Below are 18,333 nucleotides of genomic sequence, written 5' to 3' on the forward strand. Positions count from 1 at the left end.
TATGATTTTCAACAACACTGAAAAGCTTGGGGTTGGTAGATGTTTTCCTTTTTTGAAAGAAGTCTCTTTATGCTCACCAGGGTTGCAATTATTTGAGTAATATTGTGAAATATTATTACAATTTAAAATAATTATTTTCTGCTTTAATATATTTAAAAATTTACTTTATTCCTATGATGCAAAGCTGAATTTTCAGCATCATTACTCCAGTCTTCAGAGTCACATGATCCTTCAGAAATCATTCTAATATGCTGATTTGCTGCTCAAGTAAAATTTCTTATTATTATCAATGTTGACAACACCATGATACAGTTTTGCATGATTCTTTATTAAATCAAAAGTAAAAAAAAAAAAAAAATTATTTATTTGAAAATATAAATCTTTTGTAACATTTATTTATTTATTTGCAGTCATTGATTTTGATTAATTGAATGAATCCTTGTTGAATAATAATTTACATGAAACTTTTTACTGACCCCAAACTTCCCTACGGCAGTAAGTGTTGTAAAATTTGAAATACACACAGTACTTTCGCCACAAACCATGTTTATGTTAAAATATAGTTTATGTTTTATAAAAACATCATACAGTGTGAACTGAACACACTCACACATGTTGGTACTGGTGGTTTACAGAGATTCTCCATAGGCGTGATGTTTTTGATACTGTCGAAACTGTATTTTCTATCAGCCTTCCCCAACCTTATACCTAAACCTATCCCTCACAAAAATCTTTATGCATTTTTAGAAACCATTTAGTATGCTTTTTCAATCTTTTGAATTAAGGGGACACAGGCAGTGTCCTCTTAAACCATCTTCACAAAGTAATGCCTAAAGTATATTAAAACCCATGCCATTATACAAATTTGTGTCCTCATAAACCACCCAAACCAGGACACATACACACACCTGTTCGTAGGCTGATGAATGGGAGTGTGAACTGGCCAATGAAATCATTGTTGGATTTATAGTCATGATCTTCCACCATGAAACGCACCAAGGCCAGTTCAGGCACCTGCAGGCTGAAAGCTCACAGTACAGTCCCAGCCGGGGATTGAAACCTGCAGGGGGAGACAAACACACACACACACACACACACACTCAATATTCAATCCTGAGAGGAACACCTCTCATTTTACTTCTAGAATGGTTCGCCACATGCAAATAATGGCCATAAAAAAGCCAGAATAAACACTGTAATCAATATACAAACTATTAAAACATCACAAGTTTCTAACACACATAATTTTAATGTATTTATATAGATTAACCAATCATACAACACAACATTATTTCCTTTGGATAACTAAAAATCTAAGAGTCCTCACCATTGTTGTCAATGCGTTGGGTTTTTGCACGAGCCTTATCGATGGAAACGCCATGGATCTCCACCCAGACCTGCGGGTCCACAATGGAGTTGGGATTGTCTGGGTTTATTTTAGGAAGTTGCTGGGCTGAGATCACCTGTGGCAGAAACAAAATGGCCCAGAAGTACAGTAAAAAAAAAAAAGATAGAGATTTTATCACAATATTAACAGAGCACATGGGATCCCGAGCAATATTTCCTGTCAGCTGTGAGAGAAGAGGAGCTGTTACTAACCCGTATGGTAAGTTGTGTGGGTATATGTCCTGGTCCTCCACCTGTGTTCTCAGGGTCAAAGTTGGACTTTTGGGTCACACAGGAAGTCAGGTTTAAGCACATATCCGCAGCGGCCGTTGGGAAGAAATCGGCCTGGTTCAGGTCCATCTGCTCTCCTGGTGTCTGGAAGTTCAGAGCCACTGGAGAACAGAGAGAAAGAAGCATTCAAGCATTGGCTGCTGTACTTGCAGACACACAGGAATGTCAGTGTTCAGTCGCTCACCATCTGGCAGCCTCCGTTCCACATATCCTGAGGGTCGTAGTTGGAGGACTGCAACCTCTGGCCTGATGGGTAAACCCTGCTCAGCTGCCAACTATTGTGTCGAACAAACAACTTCCCTACAGGGGACAAAAATATGCACATAAAACAAGTGAACAGACACAGATACACATGCAAGGAGACATACTGTACATACAAATACAGATTTTAAAACAAATGCTACATTACTTTTTTTTTTTTTTTTTTTTTTTTACAGTATATACAAATTGTTGTTTATATATTATTTATAACCTATTCTTATTGGTTTCATTTAAAGATATGCTATTGAACTTTCTATTCAAAAAAACATTCCAAATGATCATTAAAATTATTTAAAGCCTTAAAAAATGAAAATTCAGCTTTCATCACAGGAATAATAATCACAATATCACTGTTTTTATTTTATGGTGACCATTGGAAACTTAATTATCATAATAGTATAAATACTGCTTTGATTTACTAAATACAACATATAATCTGATATGCAACAATGAGACTAGTTTTTTCTAGAAAGTATAGCGTGACTGATCTTAGACTTTTTCTCCTTTTTTTTTTGGTTTTTTATATTTACATGGTTAACCATATTTGATATGGTTATTTTAGTTTGTGTGGTAGATGTTGAGCTCTAGAAAGTGGTGACACGACCTAATTATGAAATGACACGAGTTTGATGTAAATTTGTCATGCCGCTGGGCTGTCAGCGTTTGCTGGAAGAGCAGTGTCTTTGCTTTGGAAGTGATCTGCTCATTTGTTATGAACCATCTGGCGGGCCCCAAGCAACAAGCCGGTCCAAATAAAAGCAGGCGAATATTAAAAACACTACAGTTCACAGTAATATGTGAAATATATTCATATGGTAGTGTATTGCTGGGAAGTCATGTGACACATATTTTATCAAAGACATACCAGTATTAATATAAATGTTGAACAGCTTGTAAAAAAAATGCTCAGAAACGCAGAGTCATCGTTGTGCCTGCTGTTTAAAGCACATTTACATCACAGAAACAGTGAATCTCAAAAGGATAAGATCTTTCTACGAAGGCAGCAACATGAATCTATCTATCCATCCATCACTTATCACATTTACAGTGGCTCTGTGGAATGAATATGTTGAGACTTGGGTGAAAATGCAGCTCAAGTTTTGTCCTGTTCCTCTCACCTGAGTCTTTGATGAGTTTGAGCGCCTCATTCTCAGAGAAAGAGGACATCATGCTGGGAGGTCTTTGACCGGCTGTCTCGAAACCACTGAAAGGCACACTCTGACAATACACCACCAGATCGGACAGCTCTGGGCTCATTTTAGTGCTCATAGACTGGGGATGGAATTTATATTTGTAAAGTAAATGTACACACACAAGCAGATATTTTTAGTGAACAGTTAGGCATAGTATGTATTATAAACACACACATATCAGACAGTATATACTGTACTGTAGGTAATGCATTTACCTGAGCTGTAATAATACTCATAAACGGACAATCAAACCACACAATATTTCAATAATTTACTAAATTGAGAACAGGATTTAATACTCACCCTACCAGGATCATTTTTGGATTCCTTTTTGTTCCCACTTCCTCCAGCCACAGACTCTTCATCTGAGCTACATGAGAAGCTAGTCCAGCTGTCAGTCTTTCCCAGCAGACCACCTAACTTCTTCCCCTTCAGCAGGATGCGCCCCATCAACTCCTTTCAGTAACAAGGCACATGATGTGAGTAATAGAAATGTTCACCAATAACCGGAACACAAATAATGGTTTATTTCAGAGGCTGGAACAAGCCTTACATTAGACGGAAAATTGTGTCATGACAGAAAATGCAGAAAGTGAAAATAAATATGAAAATTCAAGCAAGTGTGCTTGAGTTGGTATAAAAAGTGTACACTACAGTACGTGACTATTTACTTCATTCATTCATTCCTAGTACTATGTGATTGCACATTTACCCTTTTTTGTAGATAACAAGGGTAAGAAGTTTTGCTGATTATGCTAAGAAAGTAAACAATAAGTTTCCAAGAGCCAGGAAGGAAGGGTTAGCAACACCAAGATCTTGGGTCTGATTTGCACAGAATATATGGAAATAACTTTGGACAGCTTCTGCCAAATTATATACATTAACTAAAAGGTTTTTCAAAGACAATACTTTTATTCAGTAAAGATGCATTAAACTGATTAAAAGTGACAGTAAAGACTTTTATATTGTTTAAAAAAGATTTATTTCAAATAAATGCTGTTCTTTGAAACTTACTATTCACCACAGAATCTTGAAAAATATGAATATATATATATATATATATATATATATATATATATAGTCATTTTAAATTGTATAAATATTTCACAATATTACTGTTTTTACCGTATTTTCCATCAAATATATGCTCTTAGTGAGCACAAGCCAGCGACCCCAAACTTTTGTACAGCAGTGTACATTTTGAGTGTAATATAAAGGTACATGTAACTGTGAGTAACATCACTCTATAGTTATGTAAAACATGAGGTTATAAATAGTTACAGTAATTATAATGTCTTCCCCCTGTATTACGATTAACACAGAAATTCAGCATACTTACTGGACAGTACTGTACATAATACATACTGCTTATATAATATAGCAACAGTCGCTTTGGATAAAAGCATCTGCTTAAATGATTAAATATAAATGTAAATGTGAAACTACACAATATGCAAACTAAATGCTTGAAACAGTAGTTTGATTTTATGACAGAGCAAAACTAGTAGTGTGTGTGACCTCAGGTGAGGGCAGCTCTTTGAGGGGCAGGTCATTGAGCGGCTTTCTCAGGAGCTTCTTTCCCAGAAAGGAGCGCAGGTGCTGTGCCATGACCGCCTGCTGCTCCACTGAGCAGTGATTCTCCAGGGACAAGATCAGAGGATACGGAGATGTCTATGGAGACAGAGACATGGTTGTTCAAGATAATCCATTATTTAAGTCTCAATTATCAAACATGCAAACCCGTATTGTGGCATTATACAATGATTTCATGCGTCTGCACCTTGAAGGCGTACTGAGCGATGGTCTCAATGACTTCTTTAAAGAGCACTTTGGAGGTGAGCGTGTGCCCATGATAGATCATGGGTTTCTCCTTTATCACCGTCCCAGCAGTCCAGCTCAACACAGCGACACCCCTGATGCAGAGCTCTAAACACACACAAAACTCAGGAGTTTACCCACAAACAAAGACTGTGTATGTGCATAAACGATGTGTGTTGTATCTCATAACACAGTGGATATGTCTTGTATAGCTGCCACTGTTGATCAAATATTTCACGAGGTAAGGCCTGGATTGAATATGAGCCTGGGAGATTTCTGCAGAATTGTATTATCTGTCATACATTAAGTTCTACATACTGTATTCCTGGTCCATTGTGTGTGCACCTAACACACATACAGTATTAGCTTCCTTTAGCTCTATTTTGCTAAATAAACCCATTCCACAAAATTATGCAGTTGATAAGGATGTTTTTCTACTCAAAATAACCCTATAAATTACCTAAAAGAGAGGACATTTATTTAGGCAATTGATATTTTGTAATTAATCAATTTTGGATGTTACCACACAAGCCCATTTTTAGAGTTCAATGACAACATGCTAATTCTAGGTCATTTTATTTCCCAATACAACAGTCCTGAAAAAAGCATTGCATTGTGGGATATCACGTAACAGTTACATTATCATTCAATTCAAAGGTTTGGGGTTCTTTTTAAACACCGAGCCTCCTATTTATCAAATAATCCTAAAAACATTAAGCACAACAACTGTTTTCAACATTAATAATTATAAGAAAAGTTTCTTAAGCTCCAAATCAGAATATATTAGAATGGTTTCTGAAGGATCTTGCATCCCAGTCGTGTTAATTAAAAGTGTACTGTGAACTTGGGCATCATTTTTTCTCCCAGTGCAATATTACAGAACACAAATGGTTACTAACTAAACTAAGCTCAGTGAAGGCTGGGATGCAGACACAAGTAATCATTGGGATTTTAAAGAACAAAGTAGAAGTGTGTTTTCGTCTACTAGCAGTAGCTCTGTGGTGTTGGAGGCAGATTATAAGGTGGCGTTGGGTGGGTGTTTTACCTGATATAAGGCTCTGTGCTGCTGTCGCTGGTCACCTGGTCCTTGGTGAGGTATGTATTATGAGAGGAAGAGATGTAATAGTGTGCCAGTGGTCTGCTCATGTCCTGATACACGTGAGTGTGATCCGGGTTAAACACATCGTTCTCTTGCGAGAGCATGTACATGGTGAAACCATTCTGGGTCATGAAAAGATTCTTCCGTGCTGAGGGTCATAAAGAAAATGTATAAGTTGAAACTTGACACTGTTAAACACATGCTTCAGTAGAGCTAGTCAAGGAAATGTTTAACACAGACCTTTTCCTGTTCTGTATTACTAATGTATTACTCTCAGTTCTATTAAGAGCCGAAAGGGATAACCAAGGTTTGTCAGTTGTTTGGCACAATAACCAGTGACCCAATACTGAGCTATGCACTCGCACTAGTTTGTGGAAGTGGACGGGTGTGGTTTTTCAGTTTACTGTTAGGACTGCATTCCAGTTTTCAACAGGTAGCTTGGACATTTTTTCATCATTAGCTCACACAATGATAAACCGAAACCAGTTTTGAGTTGGCCTTTGTGCCATTTTTACTGACAGTATAAACAGTAGAGTGCAGGCAGGAAATAATGGAGAACATCAAGGATAAGGTGAGCTAGATTAACAGTTGTTGGTCATTTCTCAAATGAATAAAATTATTATTATTTTTATGCTGGATCAGATTTGTACTTGCTCTGCTGATAGTTTCATCACATAAAATATATTTTTTAATTTATTAAAAATAACAATAATAAAATATCTAGCAGTAATAATTATAGATTTAAAAGACTTTCATGTTTTATTATTATTTTGATCAAAGAAATTAATAATTTTATTTTGCCAGGATACATTAAAACAAAAGTGACAGTAAAGACAGTAAGGCTCACGTGACACTGAAGACTGGAGTAATGATGCTGAAAATTCAGCTTTGCCATCACAGGAATAAATTACATTTTAAAATATATTCAAACAGACACCGGTTGTTTTAAATTGTAATAATATTTCACAATATTACTGTTTTTACTGTATTTTTGATCAAATAAATGCAGCCTTGGTGAACATGGGTGAGAGACTTACTTACTACAAATCTTACTTTATTATATACTTTTATGTAGATCATAATTAATAATATTTCACAAGACTGCGAATACATAAGCATATATATCTGATTAAGAATTGCATGAGAAATTAAAATAATCAAGAAGAATAAGAGGACCTGGGGGTATGTGTATGAAGCATGAGTTTCTCTGTGTGTTGTTTATTCAAGTAAGAATATAAATATTGTGCATATTTTGTGAGATGTCTACTCTCCACTGAAGAATTGAAGGAAATTATCAATATTTAAGTTAGACAGTAGTTTATGTATGTATTTATAAATCCATGTATACGTATTCATGAAATCCCAGTGTGTCCATAAACATTCAATACCAAATAATGTATGGTGCTGATGGCTGTGTACCCCAGTTGTTGAGCTCATAGGTGTGGATGAGAGTCTTCGCATGGGCCAGTGATGCATCTTCACCTTGGTCCCCGAGAAAATCGCGCAGCTCCAATGATGTGAGCACACATCCGTTACCAGAATAATGCCTGAACACTGCATCCAGCTCCGGCCTGCGCATCAGCTCACGACAGAACTCCTCAATCTCCACGTGATCCAGCCGCCCGTCACATGAGCGATCACACTTCTACACACAAGAGGAGCAATAAAGGAGTAAGAGATTGTTTGAGAATTCACTTAAATTAAACGCTTTCAATTTTTATGACAGCTGTTGCCAAATGCACATTGATCTCTCACACAAACCTTAAAGAGGGTGCGTGCATACTGTTCGTTCAGGTCAATGTTGATCAGCTGGAGCAGATGTTTCACCTCGTCGTAGCTCATCTTCCCATCCTGGTTCTGATCTGCACGTCTTAGATAGCTTCGGATCCAAGTGTGCACAGTTAGGGAAAAATTAGACAAACCTATAATTGTTACATTCAGTGACTTTCAGTTTCCTTATTTGGTCATCTTCCTTTTCATGTTTGGTTGATTTGATTAATCCCCACCTGTCTCCATTCCCCTGATTACTTCCCTCGTGTTTAAATACCCTGTCTTCTGAGTTCCTACTTGTCTGTGATTAAGTTAATGTAGTAATGTATCGTATGGTTATGTTGGATGTGCCCTTATTCTCCTGCGATCATTAAAAGATCCCGTTTATATATATTCTTGCTCGTGCGCCTTAATTCACACACCAGCAGCTCGTAACAATAATATGCATACACAACATGCTGAAAGCCATATAGTATGAAAAAAGAAATCTCTCTGCTACCAAAGGAACTCGAGGCCAGGTTTGGGCCAAGCTTTTCAAGTATGTATGTATTTAAGTATGAAATTAAATAAAAAGAACATAATTATAATTAGAAATATAACATATTAAATTAAAGACAAATTTATGAAAATATTATACAATATATAAAATATATTGTATATACACTGTAGATGAACTATTCTAGTGTTTGGTCTCAAAATTTTTGTTCTAGCATCTGATCAAAGTTCCGGATACAATTTAAGTGCCTTCATTTGTATTTATTTATTTATATATCTTTTTAATAATAAAAAATATATTATAATAATTTAGTTTCCCAAACACTTCCCAGTCTACCATTGTGATAAGCGAGTTAATATTCTTTAACATTCAATTAAAATTAGAAGCTGCATGTAGTAAAAAAATAAACATAGCAGCCAAAACAAAAATGTTAGAATTATGAGAATAAATGGGTTACAGGTTAAAAAAGAAAAGACAATAAAGTGAAAACCACGATGAAGGAAACAGAAACAGGACAAAGGCATCTGAACATGATACATTCTGTGGTTCTCATGTGTGGTGGAGTGGCGTTCAGATAGCTGTTCTAGATCTGCTCTATATTTAGTCAGCTCTCTCACTGAGTAATTCTGTGCAGTAATGGAAAGTGTGTTTACATGTGCATTTATTGGCATATGGTGGGCAAGGAAGGTGAAACTTAAGCCTTCCATTTAAACACTTTGATTAAATGTGCATTAAATGCTGTAAATGTGCAGCAGACTTGCGCGACTTGCAGTTAGGAAAGACTGTTACTAGTGCTCAGTATTAGTGTGTTCTCTCTGCAAGAATGGCAACATGGATATTGGTCCAGTTTTTCTTTCTGGCTCATGTTGGAGATGCGGTCTTTGAGTGTTCGGAGGCCTCGAACCCAATGCTCCGCTTCGTCTTGTGTGGAGCAGCACAGATCCAGGCTTTTCCTTCCTCCGCGGAAGACCACAGTGAAGCAGTGGGTCTCTTGAACCAGATCTGCCATTCGTCGCAGACACTCCGACTGACAGCCTTCCCGCACACACTCCACCTCTGTCACAGAGACTGACAGAAAGAAACACACACACACTAATGGATGATTGGACCATTACTACTAATAATGATTTACATAAGATTAAATAATTTATTACTTAAAGGTGAATTGTGAAATCTATGTGCTACTAGTGGCACCAAAAAGAATGCAAAAAGAAATGAACAACCTGAATTAATCAATGCAAAATTAAGAGAGTCGCACAAAAAAGAAAACATTAAAAGTACATTAAACAACCTTAAAACCAAAATAAAATATTTGTATACACAAAACAAAATTGAACAAAATTTAAAAAGAACAAAAATGTATTTACATCAAAAGTTAAATTAAATTAAACTACACTGAGTGAATTAACACAAAACGAACACATAAATAAAAAAATTACACCTAAACAAACTAAACGCAAGTCTTAGCTAAAAGAAAACTTAAAAAATAAATTAATTAATAAATTAATTAATTTAATTAAACTAGCGGAATTCAAAAAAATATATTAAAATAAACAAACTAAAATAAATTCTTTGCTGTATCATTCCAAATAACACTTTACTTAACTAAGCTAAGATAAGCTACCTTAATGAACACAAAACAAGATATATTTAAACAAACTAAAATTAAAGCTTTTATTACATAAAAAGAAGCCTTCAAAACAAACTAAAATGAAAAGCTTTTATTACATAAAAAAGAAGCCTTCAAAACAACTAAATTAGGCTAACTGAAATAACACAACTAAAAGATTTATCCAAACGAAGCTAAATAAAAAACAAATAATTAAACAAACTAAAAGCAAGTCTTAGCTTAAGACTTCAAAACAACTAAACAATAATAAACAAAATTAAAAATGAAAACAAAACCAAACTAAATGCTCTAAAGTCTGATGATAAACATTTAGACGAATGAGAAACAAGTAGATGAATGATAAACAAGTAACAAGGACACTTAGATTATTTAAAGTTATTAAAGTGTCTTCACAATCTGTGATGATGGACATGAGTGTGAGGATTCATTTGGCTTTCGTAAAACATGACCAGTGCTAAAAATGTTCACAATGTACTTCTCAGACTGCTGAAAGGATTATTGTTGCTCCCCTGCCCCTTAAGAACTGTATATACTGTACATGTTGTTGTTGTTGTCACTAGGGATGCACGATATTGGATTTTGGCCGATATTCAATATGCCGATATTTTCAAAATAATTTTGGCCGATGCCGATACCGATATCGATATATATACACATTTTTTGCCTGATATATTTAAACTTTAATTTTACTGAAGAGAAATCCATGTATCTCTTCTGTACTGATTCTACCATAAATGTATTATTTTACAAATGTAGACAGACATTCACATCTGAAAAACAGGTCAATTATTTCACTTGGAGAATATCGGTTTGGCTCATCGGCAGAAATATTCATATCGGCCGATACCGATGGTGGTCATTTTAAGCTTTTATCGGCCGATACCGATGTTGTGCCGATATTATCGTGCATCCCTAGTTGTCACGGTGTATTGAAAGCTTCACCAGAAAAAATAAATAAATAAATAAATTCCTTGTATATGCAAACATACTTGGCAATAAAGCTGTCTTTCTTTATTTTCTTCTTTTCGAAAACACACAGCTCACACAAGCACACCAATATAAACCCACTTGAGAGCAAAGGCTTTTGACAGACAACCACTTTAACAATTAAGAAATGCTATTGCTAATACAGTCACACTCAAATACGTATATTAAAGCTTTATGTATTACATGGACTTCCCTTCTCCTCCATCATGTTAGTGTACACTTCAAGTCAGCTATAATGAGGAATCACAGACAGCAGCTGCAACAATAACGTCTTTGAGCTGTGGAAACTCCTACACGGCAAATACACAAAGAGACACGCAGAGACACAAGGCCAGACAAACACGAGCTCTTTTAAATGGCAAAGACTCTCTACCCACTTCCAAACACTGACAAACATGCATTCATAATTCTTGTGTGTATGGAGAAGAAGGGTGTTAATTTTAACAGCGCGCGTGTGCTGGGACATGTGGAGTGAATGGGTGTTTAATACGCAACTGGCATTCCTCACTAATGCCTGCTGCATAGATGCACAGGAGCTTGAACTCTCAAGAGGTTGAGCCCTGCATCTGCCGCCCAATGAGCACAATGACACCAGCGTGAACTCATCTCCTACACAGACCGGCATCATTTAGTGCAAGATATCTGACACTTATGCCATAACCATGTCTTTATCTACCTTAATAAATAGCCAGTGTGACAAAGAACAAGACAGAAACAGAGAAAGATTGATGATATTTTACAAATAAATCTCTATATTCACCTACAAATACTGTATAAACAATAATACTGTGTTGTATTACAACAATTTGAAAGAACTGTTTTCTAATTAAATATATTTTCATTTTTGAATTCAATATTCTTCAGTCTTCAGTTTACATGAAATCCTTCAGAAATCCTTTTAATATGCTGATTTGCTGATCAAGATGGTAGTGGTTGTGTGTATCATGTACTGTACGATGCTTTGCAATGCTACAACAAGTTATTTTATTTAGTTCTTTACACAGAAACAATGCAAATCTCAGTTCGAGTGAAGGTTGTCACAATTATATTCTTTTAGTTTCATCATCCTGGACTTTTAGTTTGTTTTCTCTAGTTTCCTGGCCTCCTTAGGTATCCTGTCACTCTCTAGATTTCATGGAAATTAATTTAATCATCACAGATGTTATGTATTAGTTCCCTCATTTGCCTTGTATTTATGTTGCTCTGTCTCACTCTTGATTTGTCTGGTATTGTTATTGCCAACCATCAATATGCTGGATGTAGATTGTCTGCCAGAGCCCAGCATGACTGAAGAGCCAGCATAATATATAGATTTTTTTATAAATATGGAAAATCTCATGTATTATCTTGAGCCTTCTGTGTTCCCTCCCAGCCTCCTTCTCTACTTAGCCTAAGCCTTAACTAAAGGGGATGATGATGATTGACAGGTGAGTGGGTGGTCTTTTGATGTAGTCTAGGGTGTATCAAGAAACGTCTATGTATACATTACAAAAACAACATTTTGCAGGGAGTCAAAAGAAACCAAGCACAAATGTGTTCCAATTAAAATGAAAACACTAATTATTACATAACGATATTACAAAAGTGATTACTAACACCACTGTGTTATTGTGTATGTGTCAGACAGCACACATTTTTAAATCACAATGAGTCACATGTTTAGTTACAAGTTCACTTTAGTCCTCAGGGTCTCCTCAGATTGACCCATAAATCCTTCACAAGAGCAGGGATTATTCATAAACACATGACCTGGGTTTAAACCTACTGTGCAGCTGCATGTGTATATGGAAACGTTGCAAGTTTCAAAATCCAAACATGCATCCATTCACATTTCTATATCACTATACAAAAGACACAGTTGTTGTTGTCGTTCACAGTCCATGCGTGAGAATGAGTCTGATTTAGGAATGATTTTAGGATTTAAGTCTTTTTAGGGTTGTTTTGTGGGACAGACTTCTCCTGCTTTAAGAGGAAGTGGTCGCGAGCTCAAATTTTGATTAACTGACTTTTAATCAAATATTTTGTTGCATTTCAAGTTGAGTAGCCTCAGATATCTGAATGCAGCCAATATTTTCAGCAAAAGTGAAGCGAGATCACATAGTTACAGGTTTTTGAGGGTGATGACAGTGGAGATAATCGCTGAGATAAAGGACAGAGGGGCTGAAGGCTCCCTAAATAGGGTCCACCAACACCTGTGGTCCAATAAGAGAAATAACATCCCATGCTCCAGTGAAGTGCCTGGAATGGGATTATAGCAGGAAGTCTGATTCTCTTCACTCTCACAACGGATTATCCATCCATCTGAAGAGCATAAGTGAGATGAAAAACAGATTACCAATCATCTGAACAGCTAGAGATTAGAGATGATAGAGCAGCTCATATCACATAATGTCTCCTGTCACAGGTGTGTTTGCATTATGCTAGGAGCAAAGGTTGAATTTATGTGATTAAAAAAGGGATTACCAATCACCTGAAAAGCAGGTGAAAATAACAGATTGGGACAATTAATAAGCACATGTCCCACAATGCCTCTATTCAAGTTAAGTATAAAATCTGCTGGTCTGAAATCATTTCAAGTTTCAGACTGTGCTGGTTAATAATCACCGTTTATAAATGGATATATTTCTAGTTTAATTTCCTGGCTTTATTTGGTGTTGTGAAACAAGCCAAACAAAAGTAGGAAATTAAACCTGAGAGAAACTGAGGTTCTGAGCTAGTATATATAGACACACACACACAACCACATATGCATTAATGAGTTCAGACATGATATGCAAACAAAACCTTATGGGTTTTCTGTTTGCTATTGCATTGATTGGAAAGTCCCGTCCCTATCAAGCAATATATCATAGATGGTCAAAGGTTTATTATGGAAAAAAAGCATGCAATGGAAGAAATGGATCCACATTGTACTGTTCTATTCAACCAAAAAAAAAAGGTACTATTATGTTATGTTATTCTGAAGAATTCAAATTCTAATATTTCAATCTAGATAAAATAAACCTTCTACTCACTTCTAATGCAATTTTATAATGTCTATCCAATGATTTACCTGTTGACCAAAAGAATGTGATATCTTTGAATTATCTTGAGTATCGATGTGATTAATTTAAATGAATCATGCAATTAATTCATCATTTCAATCAAATGTCAGCTCTAATGATAACATAAACTAAAATGGTAAAAATACAGTCTCACAAAAAAGAATGAGGCCCATACATAATATATTGTGATGACAACTGTAATGACTCATCATTGCATAACCTTTCTGGATCATAACTAGTGCAGGATTCAGATGTTTCTATAACATCAAATGAAAACCGTTCCCTTGTTTGACCTGTGATTAATTGGGTCACTGCTACAGTTCAACACACTAAGCCAAATCCATCCGTGCTGTTCAATTCAGTGCCATTCATTTACTAAAAACTGAACATCATAAGATTTAATACCTGCTGGGACCTTTGGGATGAGGTTAACAATGGCCATTCAAAAATAGAGCACAGCAGACAAAACATTAATAACGACTTGCTTTGACTTAAAAACAAGTTATAGCTCAGATTTAGTGAAGTAAGAAGTGAAAGTAATGTTTTCTGAACATTATTCGTTCTCCAGAGAGTGACTATGTTCCCTTGATTTGATTACTTGTAAAAAATGTTTCCATAGTTTGGAGTCTGTAAGTTTAAAAAAAAAAAAAATTATAACACGTCTATTATGCTCACCATGGCTGATCAAATTTACAGTAAAAAAAAAAAAAAAAATTAAAAAATTGAACAGGCTATATTTTAAAATGTAATTTTTTCCTGTAATGGCAAAGCTGAATTTTCAGCATCATTACCCCTACAGTGTCACACAATCCTTTAGAAATCATTCTTATATACTGATTTGGTAAGAAACATTTCTTATCATGATCAATGTTAAAAACAACAGTGCAGCTTAATATTTTTAGTATTTTCAAAACAGTAATAAAAAGATTAAAGTTTCTTTATCTCAAAAGTGGAGAAATAAAATCTAAATTTATTCAGAATAATAAAAAAAATCGGAAATGATACTATATATATATTAGTTCTTCAAAAATTAACCACTCTCTCTGTCAGCATGAAAATAGCCTGCGCACTGGTGAGAACAAATTCATTAGACTAAGACTAATCTTGCTAAAAAGGCCTCAGGAGCTAAACTGAGAGCGCTTACAGAATTGATTCTTGCTCATCATGCCACATAATTTCTGAACTCACAAATACTGTGCTGAAAGCTGAATTTAGTTTTTGGATGTAGTTCAGTCACAAAAGATACACTCACAGGTTTGCTGTCTTTTGCCTTTGCGGGAGGTTTTGCTGGACTCACACCACACTGTCACACAGTCCTCCAGAAGCTTCAGGTTTCTGTCCTTCCGCCAACGCTGAGATCGAACCTTCATCATCTTTGACCCCTGCAGCATCAGGCGCACATCTTCATCGTCCAACACACCTATGACACACACAAACACACACACACACATAATAAAAAAAGAGCACCTCCTGTTCTTTCTAATGTGTCCCATTCTGTCCAACATACCTGCTGCATGCTGTAAATCTGAAGTGTCAAGTCTCTAAGAGTTACACACACTATAATTGCCATCCCAAGGTTGTTCTCAGAGACTACACTTCCCGGCACTGAGTCATACACCGTTTTGATATTTCATAAAACAGCTACTTTAAATTGTAATCACATTTCATATATATATATATCAGTGGTTAACCCCCATTTACAATACTTTATGCTGAACTCTAACTCATGTATCTGCGGTCACAGATCTGTACTGTAGTTATCGGAAGAAGCCAGGGAATGTCCTGCAAGACAAATCCTCAGAGGATCTTGTACTTAATATAGCGACAACATTCAACTCATTCATGATCAAATGCTGAAGAAACCCAGCTAACATAGGCAGAGGTGTGGTATACATCTTCCGAGGTCAATAAAAGCATGCATTAACAATGACATAAATATGCCTTAGTTACTTTTCTTGGAAATCAGGGATATATCAGTCATGCAATGACGTCCGTTTTACATACTGTACAGTATGTTCAAGTATCTTTATTTTTCCACCATCTTGCATGCGGTTCCTTTCAAAAGCATGAAGCGTAGACTAGCACTAGCAGTTATTTTGGTTTGGTTTAAGAGCTAGGCTGATATTAACATGATGTGTTAGTTTCAGACATCAGATTGCTGTGTAATAAGAAAGCACATGATTGGTAAATAAATGTCAATATTAAAAGAAAAACAGCTAAATTGTTTTTTATGTGGATAGCATAAGCAAGGGCCTAGGTGTTCTGGAGTCATGCTGCTGAAGGGTGGAGATGAGAGGTACATGAGTGGGAAAATAATAATTGTGCGAGAAAAGTCAGTGGTTATGAGTGTGGAATGTGGTTACGTGTGGGTTATGCTGATCATGAAAAAATACAGTTATTCCAGAACTAAAGTTATTCCAGTAATGTTGGCTGCATTGTCTTCCAAAGCTATCTGTTCTTTAAATAAATTCTCGAAATGTTATTAAGCCTATATATTTTTCATGGAGCTTTTCGAATATGATTTTGCTCATAAAATAATGGGTAGTAGTCTACTTTGACAATCGTTCTTATCTGATAGCTTGGTCACTCAAGGAAAAAATCACAACCATCACTAATTCTCCTGCTCAGTTTCAGCTCCCATAACAAAGTCATAAAAACAAGTGAAATGCCCCATTGCTGTCAAGCACCGGCCACTCAAACCAGATCTAATTGTTGTTGTATTATTGAGTTATTATATAAACGATCACAAAGTCGGGTACAAATGCAATAAATAATGTGCATTAGCGTTTTCTTTACCAAAGCTGGACAAAAACGACACCAAAACAATAAAAGGGGTAATAAAACAGAAAATCGCATGAGTTCACACTAGATGTCTCACAACACCCAAATGTCAAGCAAAACAAGTCAAAGAGTAAAGGTCTTTATTGATTTAGTGTGGAATTTAGTGTGAATCTGTTTATTTAACCCCTTTCACAACATGAGAGTTGAAAACATTAGTGTAATGGCTGAGATTAAGTTTACTTTCTGTGAAACTAAAGAAAGCATGCATACTTAAAGTAACAATCACGTATTATGATCTTACCAAGCCTCCGAAGCGGATCGTGGGTTTTCGCCTCGTACGCTTTGGGTTCAGTCTGAACTGTCTCTGGTTTCTTTTTCCTCCCCAGCATGTTGAATAACCGTCCTGAGGTAAATGTGAATAATCAATAGGAAAAACGTCCAGAAGTACAATCACAGCGCTGCTGCTTCTCTGTCGGCTGTCGTAGACTCGTAACTCGAGTCCGGCGAGGAGCGGTAAGTATTCCTCTCATGAACACGAGTCACTCACTCACACTAGATGACACACCTACTCACTTTCTGAACTTAGAAGACGATTGTTTGATCGGGTTGCTTTTATTTTCAGCCTAGGTATATACATATATTTGCTTATGAACAGGTGTCACAAAAATAGACTAGAGATAAACTGTTGCAAACAAATAAATGAAGTTGTCTGACTGACTGTAGAACATGAACTTCAGACAGACTTTCCTCTGGACTCCACCTACTGGGTTTATTCATAGTATCATATTATTAAAAACTTGATTTGAGCTGCGTGTGAGATTTACCCACAACTCACTCTTCACGGTATATGCTGCCATCTGCTGCCATAGCAATTAAATGACGCGAAATTAAATGAAGTAAAATTATAAATATAAGCAAACATTGGAAGAAAATGTAACCCTACGGAAGAGTAATTTGGTGTTGGTATATATAATACACACACACACACACACACACAGAGAGAGAGCATTCTTTTTTTTTCATTCCTTACATATGTTTCAAGTGTAAAAATGGATTGTGAGCACTTATGTGACAAAAGTTTCATGGAAGTTAGAATCTAAGAATCTGTTTTAATCAGCCGGAGTCTGCTTTAATCGGTTATATTGATACTTAAAGATAATATATTACTCACCCTGTAAATAAACTAAAGAAGTGATTTTATATAGAGGAAATATAAATTAAATACTGAAAGCAAAGACAAAATATGTAACTATGGAGACCATTGTTTAAACCTGTTAAATGGTTTCATTTTAAAGACTGACCTGTATACAGGTTTTTCAGGTCCCTCTATAAATTTTAACACGCACACAAATGTTTTCTTGGCTATCTGGGGACATTCCATACACTTGTTGTCTTTTATATAGAGTTTAAGTTTGTTATAAGTACTATAACTTAACCCATACCCTAACAGAAAACTTTCTGCATACAATTTATAATAAAACTTTGTGTGTTTATACTGTATACCATGATGGTATGCTCATAAACATGTTTTGTCAGTTTTAGCTCACTTCTGGTTACAACTTTGTCACCAAAATATT

General features: G+C 35.7%; 1 pseudogene; it reads right to left on the reverse strand.

Annotated features, from left to right (window-relative positions):
• Positions 1–873: 873 nt before the first annotated feature.
• On the reverse strand, positions 874–17,499 carry LOC113092980 (1-phosphatidylinositol 4,5-bisphosphate phosphodiesterase delta-3-A-like; annotated as a pseudogene).
• Between the last annotated feature and the right edge of the window lie 834 nt (positions 17,500–18,333).

Source organism: Carassius auratus, unplaced genomic scaffold, assembly GCF_003368295.1.
Source record: "Carassius auratus strain Wakin unplaced genomic scaffold, ASM336829v1 scaf_tig00214809, whole genome shotgun sequence".
NCBI classification, from domain to species: Eukaryota; Metazoa; Chordata; class Actinopteri; order Cypriniformes; family Cyprinidae; genus Carassius; species Carassius auratus.